Below are 6,054 nucleotides of genomic sequence, written 5' to 3'. Positions count from 1 at the left end.
TGGCAAACGAAACCAAAAACATCTGTCTCACACCAGCAAGGAGCCGCCCCGCAGCCAGCAGGAAGGCTGCCCTAGCACTCACCTAACACAACAGTTTCTAGGGCAAAGCTTTATGTACCCAAGGCCTGCTGCAAAGGGGGGAACTCTCCGACGCTCTTCCCCGCTCCCCAAAACATCTGGTTACGCTGAGAGGCCTCCAAAGCAAAATATTCCCTTGATCTGAGCCTGAAGCTGGCTCTCAGCTAGGCTCCAGCACTTCAGGGGTGAGCCAGGCAGTGGAGCCAGGATGCAAAACAACGAGCCACGCAGGGCTGCGGCAGGAATCACGCCTGTACCCAAATGCGGCGCTGGGAGTGCAACACCTCCCCAGGGACTGAAGAGAAGCAGGGCCCAGCAGCAAAGCCCCAGGCACTGGCAGAGTTCTGGTGCAGGTCTGGGAGAGGGCTGTGGACACTGAGACCCCCCCATCCACGACACGCTCTTCCCCCATCATTTCCCCCTTGTCAGAAAGCTGACTGCCCCCACCCTCCCATGGCCAGATTGCTTCATGTTCAAGAGTAAGTGGGGATTAAAGATAGTTGTTCCCTCTTGGAGAGGACCTTCCCTTTTCCCTCTTACACGTGACAGCCTACACATACATCCCATACGCCTGTCCATCTCTCCAGAGAGCGAACTGACCATCCCAGGGCTGATCCCAACCCCTTCACACCGATTACACCCAGCCCTGAAACCGGGATGGGTTTTCCCCCCCCCGCCACCTCAGAGGATTCACATTTCCCAGAGGGCTGGGTTTGCTGTTGCAGAAGTCACACCCCACACACACCCCCAATTCAGGGTGGTGCTTGCTGGGTTACCTGTGTTTCCCCTTTGCTCTGAAATGCCTTTGGTGAGGGTTTCTTTTGGGGAGGGGGGGATAGAGACCGTGTCAAGGTCTCTGATCCTGGGTCAGGTCTCTGATCCTGGGTCAGGTCTCTGATCCCACCGTCTTCTCTTCGGGGGGGAAAACCAGACTGTAACTTCACAGCACCAGCAGGTGGGAAAAGCCCTTTAAGACCGAGTCCAACCGTTCCTGTCCTCTGCTAACCCATCATAAACCTCTTCTGGGCTCTTAGAGAAACACATCTGGCTCCAGCCCTCCCCTGCTCCCTCAGCAGGCACCAGAACCCCACGCAGCAGGAAGTATCTCTGGATTTAAGGCATTCCCCTTTGCAAGGTGGCTTCCTTAGTCAGCCTGCTGAAACCGCCCGGTTGGCTGATGTCAGGAGCTGCTCTGGCTCTGCTGCTGATGCCCAGCCCTGCCCAGAGCTCTGCTTTTACAGCCACTCCCTTACCTGGCTGGCTGCAGGCGCTCCAGCCTGACCTACCACCCCGTTCAGCGGCGTGGTTTTAGGTACAAAGCTGCTCCCCTTCCTTCGGCAAATTTCACAGAATCACAGAATCACCAGGTTGGAAGAGACCTTTGAAGATCATCAAGTCCAACCATTCCCATCCTGTGCTAAAACAGATCCCTGAGCACCTCATCAACCCTTTTTTTGAACACATCCAGGGAAGGTGACTCAGCCCCTCCCTGGGCAGCCTGTTCCAGTCCTGACAACTCTTTCAGTAACAATTTTTTTTCTAATATCCGATCTAAACCTGCCCTGGCGCAGCTTGAGCCCATTGCCCCTTGTCCCAGCTCCTGGCCCCTGGCTGGAGAGACCAGCGCCCACCTCTCTGCACCCTCCTGGCAGGGCAGGGGAGGTGGGGAGAAGGGCTCCCCTCAGCCTCCTCTTCTCCAGGCTCAACACCCCCAGCTCCCTCAGCCGCTCCTCAGAGGATTTGCCCTCCAGCCCCTTCCCCAGCCTGGTTGCCCTTCTCTGGACACGCTCCAGGACCTCCCTGTCCTTCTGATGCTGAGGAGCCCAGAACTGGACCCAGCACTCCAGCTGCAGCCTCCCCAGTGCCCAGCACAGGGGCACAATCCCCTCCCTGGGCCTGCTGGCCACGCTGGGGCTGACACAAGCCAGGATGCCCTTGGCCTTCCTGGCCCCCCGGGCACACTGCTGGCTCGTGTTCAGTCGCAGTCACCCAACACCCCCTGGTCCTTCTCTGCCTGACAGCTCTCCAGCCAGTCTCCCCCAAGCCTGTAGCACTGCTTGGGGTTGTTCTGTCCCATGTGCAGCACTCTGCCCTTGGCCATGTTAAACTTCAATTTCTCCTCTTTAGTATTTCAACTCATCCCCCCCCCCCCCCCCCCCCCCGCGGGGCCGGTGCCAGGCAAACACCCCCTGCTCTGGGACGAGAGGCAGACCCTCTCTTTGTGGTCTCAGGGGTCTCTTGCAGAGATCCGCAGCTCCTGGTTTCGCCCAGCGTTTCCCATCCGCCTCTCAAAGCCACCGCTAATTCACGAACAAAGGGATGGAATCACCGGGGGGGGTGGGGGGGGTGGGTGGGGAGGGGAAGGGAGGGGGGGATGGGGAAGCAACACACGTGCTAAATCTAAACCACAATATAGCTGGGAGGCAGCTGGTTCAGAGCCCTGAGTGATGGGACTCCCGTGTCCCTGCTGCAGTGATTTATTTCGGGGCTACGTCACTAGGGAAGATGAACCCCAATTCCTCCCCCCCACCCCCCTCTCCAGCCTCTCCTCCCATTCTCTCCGGGCACCGTCCAGCCCCAAAGCCTCAAACCAGCCGCCTGCATCGCTCTTTCCGGGTGAGACACTAACACGTGTCTCTCCAGCCCGACCGAAGGATGCTGAGCCCGGCAGAGACGGCACCGGAGCATCAAGGACGATCGACTCACCCACACGCAATGGCCGCGGGCAGCGAGGCGGCCTCTGGTGTCCCCCCACTTGTCCCAGCTCATCCGATACAGGCTGTCACCTCCTCTTCCTCCTCCTCTTCCTCCTCCTCACCTCCCTTGGCATCAGCGGGGCTGCGGCAGCATCCCCACAGAGCAGGCGGCTCCTGCGGGAGGAAGAGGAGCGCTCGCTTCAGCTACAGGAGCCCAAACACACTCCCCTCTGAGCTCGACCCGGAGACAGGGAGCAGCTCCCAGCCTCGGGAACGCCAACCCTGCGAAAGGAGGGGAAAGAGGGAGCTGCTCGCACAGGGAGCGAGGGCAGGATGCCCGCAGGGAACCTCCTGCCTTGGGTGGGGGCAGCTCCCTCAGCACGGCGCATAAGCAAGAGGGTAACAAAGGCTTTTCCTCCCTCCCTCCCTCCTTTCCTCCTCCTCGGGGTGTCTTATGGGATGTGCGACTCCTAAAATTCAAATTTCCCAGTGCCCTCCCACCCAAATTCCTGCCGGACAACCCTGAAACCACCCCACGGCTGCGGGTAAAGCCCTTCGAGCCGGTTGGGCAACTTCCAGAGCGAAAGATTGGGGAGAGAGATTAAACCCCACAGGGTGTCCTGTTACTTCGCATTCCAAAGAGTAAACACAAGGCTGATTCAGTGGGAGGAGCGGGGAACGTCATGAGGTTTCCAGCTGAACCTTGCAGCTCCCCCCCCCACCCCTCTCCTCTCTCCTCCCTCCCCCTGGGTCTCACAAAGTGAACTTTTGGGTACTGCTCCACTGAGCATCTGAGCAGGGACAGCTCTTCCGAGGGTGATCCAGGCTCTCCGGCTGGAAAGCAAGGAGAATAATTAGGGATTGTGGGGAATGGGAGCTGTGGAGATGCAGGGGGGAGCTGCTTTGAGGCAGAGCCACTCCTCCAGCCTGCCGCATCGTTTGGATGGGAATTCAGCCTTGAGTCCCAACAGCTTCTCTCAAGAGCTCTGGAGCCAGAGTCCTCCTGCCTTGCAAGCCATGACTTTGGTAGGGATCACGAGTCGCTGTGGCCTCCTGAGCTCAGGGAAGCTGGCTGGAATAAAGGGCACAAGCACCCAGCTCCAGCCCGTGGAAGGTACCAGCAGGAGCAGCGAAGCTGAGGATGCCACGGTGTGCAAGGAGCTGGCAGTGAGAAAGCCCATCCTCAGCCCTCCCACGCCTCCCAGGCAGCTCTGAGACACGCTCAGAACTAAAGGGGGTCGGTTCTTGTGGCTACTGGTGCCAGTGGAGTCCCCAAAGGGAAATCCGGAGCTCTAGGAAGTAGCACTGCAGGATGTAAGCTCGTTCCTGGGACTGTACCATTAGCTGGGGCTCCTTCCTGTGCTCTTCCGTGGCTTGTGAAAGCAGAACCTCTTTTGGGAGCCCTGAATCAGCCCCAGCAGTGGTTGCCAGCACAGCAGCAGAGCAGACAGGCTTGACTGCCTGGTTTCTGGCCCGGTGTGTTTTGAAACCTGGCTGCACCCTCAGGCACGCCCAAGATTCAAAGCTGGTTAAGGTCCCCTCTGCCACAACACTGCAGCAATCAGCTGAGGCTGGGGCTGGGGACAGGGACACAGACAACACACCACAATAGCCCATTTCTCTTTGGTTCCTCACAGACAAGCAGAGCTGACCCCCATGCTCACCTGCCCTGCCACCCTGTTTCCCCCCTGGAAAATCCAAGCCCGGATTTGGTGTTGGTGTTACCCCAGCTGCTTACAGCCCCACAGAAATCAAGGCACACAGCTTTGACTTCCCCTTTATTCCTCTTACTTCCCTCACTTTGCTGGGGTAGGGGGTATGGGGTGGGGTTGGATTTTTTTGCTGGTTTATGGTGCATACAGAGCTGGGAGGGGTGGCTGACACACAGGACACGGCGCTGCCATCCAGAGAGACCTGGCCAGGCTGGAGAGCTGGGCAGGGACAGACCAGATGGGGTTTAACAGAAGCAAGTGGAGAGTCTGGCACCTGGGGAGGAAGAACTGCTGGAATCAGGACAGGCTGGGGGGGACCTGCTGGAGAGGAGCTCTGTGGAGAAGGACCTGGGGGTGCTGGTGGGTGACAGGGTGGCCATGAGCCAGCAGTGTGCCCCGGGGCCAAGAAGGACAATGGGATCCTGGGGGCAGCAAGAGGAGTGTGGGCAGCAGGTCACAGGAGGGGATCCTCCCCCTCTGCTCTGCCCTGGTCAGGCCCCACCTGGAGCATTGTGTCCAGTTCTGGGCTCCCTGGGATAAACCAGCCAGGGATCTCCTGGAGAGAGTCCAGAGGAGGCTACGAAGGGGATGAAGGGCCTGGAGCATCTCCCCTGTGAGGAAAGGCTGAGGGAGCTGGGGCTGTTCAGCCTGGAGAGAAGCAGCCTGAGAGGGGATCTGATCAATGGGTATAAAGATCTGAAGGGTGGGACACAGGGGGACATGGGCAGCCTCTGCTCAGTGTCTGTGGGGACAGGACAAGGGGCGATGGGCTCAAGTTGGAGCACAGGGAGTTCCACAGCAATACATGGGGAAGAAGTTCTTCCCAGTGAGGGTGAGGGAGCCCTGGGACAGGCTGCCCAGGGGGTGTGGAGTCTCCTTCTCTGGAGAGATTCCAGCCCCGTCTGGACACCGACCTGTGTGCCCTGTCCTAGGGACCCTGCTTTGGCAGGGGGTTGGACCCCATGCCCTGTGACTCTGTGACTCTGTGATCTCCTGGTGTCTTTCAGACCAATACTCTGCCCAATGTTCCTGGGGTGGGGGACAGTGTGACAGCACATGTTCCTGACCTGCCCACCCAAAAGCAGGAAAACTGGCTGTGAACTCACCCTGCAGAGTTCAGTCTGTCAGAGGTGAAGCAGCAACACGTGGTGCTCACCTAGATGATGCCAGTCGTCTCTGGGATGAGGCAGCAGGCTGCGTGGGACACCCTGCTGACAGGCTCAGGATCTCCATGTAGAATGTCTGGAAACTCCTCTCCACCCAAGATAAACTAATTTAGCATTAAGGTGTCCTTTACTTTCTGTGATTTTTTTGCAACATCCAGCCCAGACCTGCCTCTGAGGTACTTTCCCATGACCCTGATACCAGCTCTCCGAAGCTCAGACATTTGTTGCTGCCTCACAAGCAGCTGTCAGGAAAAGGCTGAAGGAGAAGCCTCAGATTCCTTCTGTGGGATCACAGAGTCACAGCATCACAGGGGTCAGAAGGGACCTCCAGAGCTCATGGGGTCCAACCCCCTGCCCAAGCAGGGTCCCTAGGACAGGGCACACAGGGCGGTGTCCAGACGG

This window comes from Gallinula chloropus (genome assembly GCF_964237585.1).
Source record: "Gallinula chloropus genome assembly, chromosome: 24".
Classification (NCBI taxonomy): Eukaryota; Metazoa; Chordata; class Aves; order Gruiformes; family Rallidae; genus Gallinula; species Gallinula chloropus.
Note: the sequence above shows the minus strand (reverse complement) of the source record.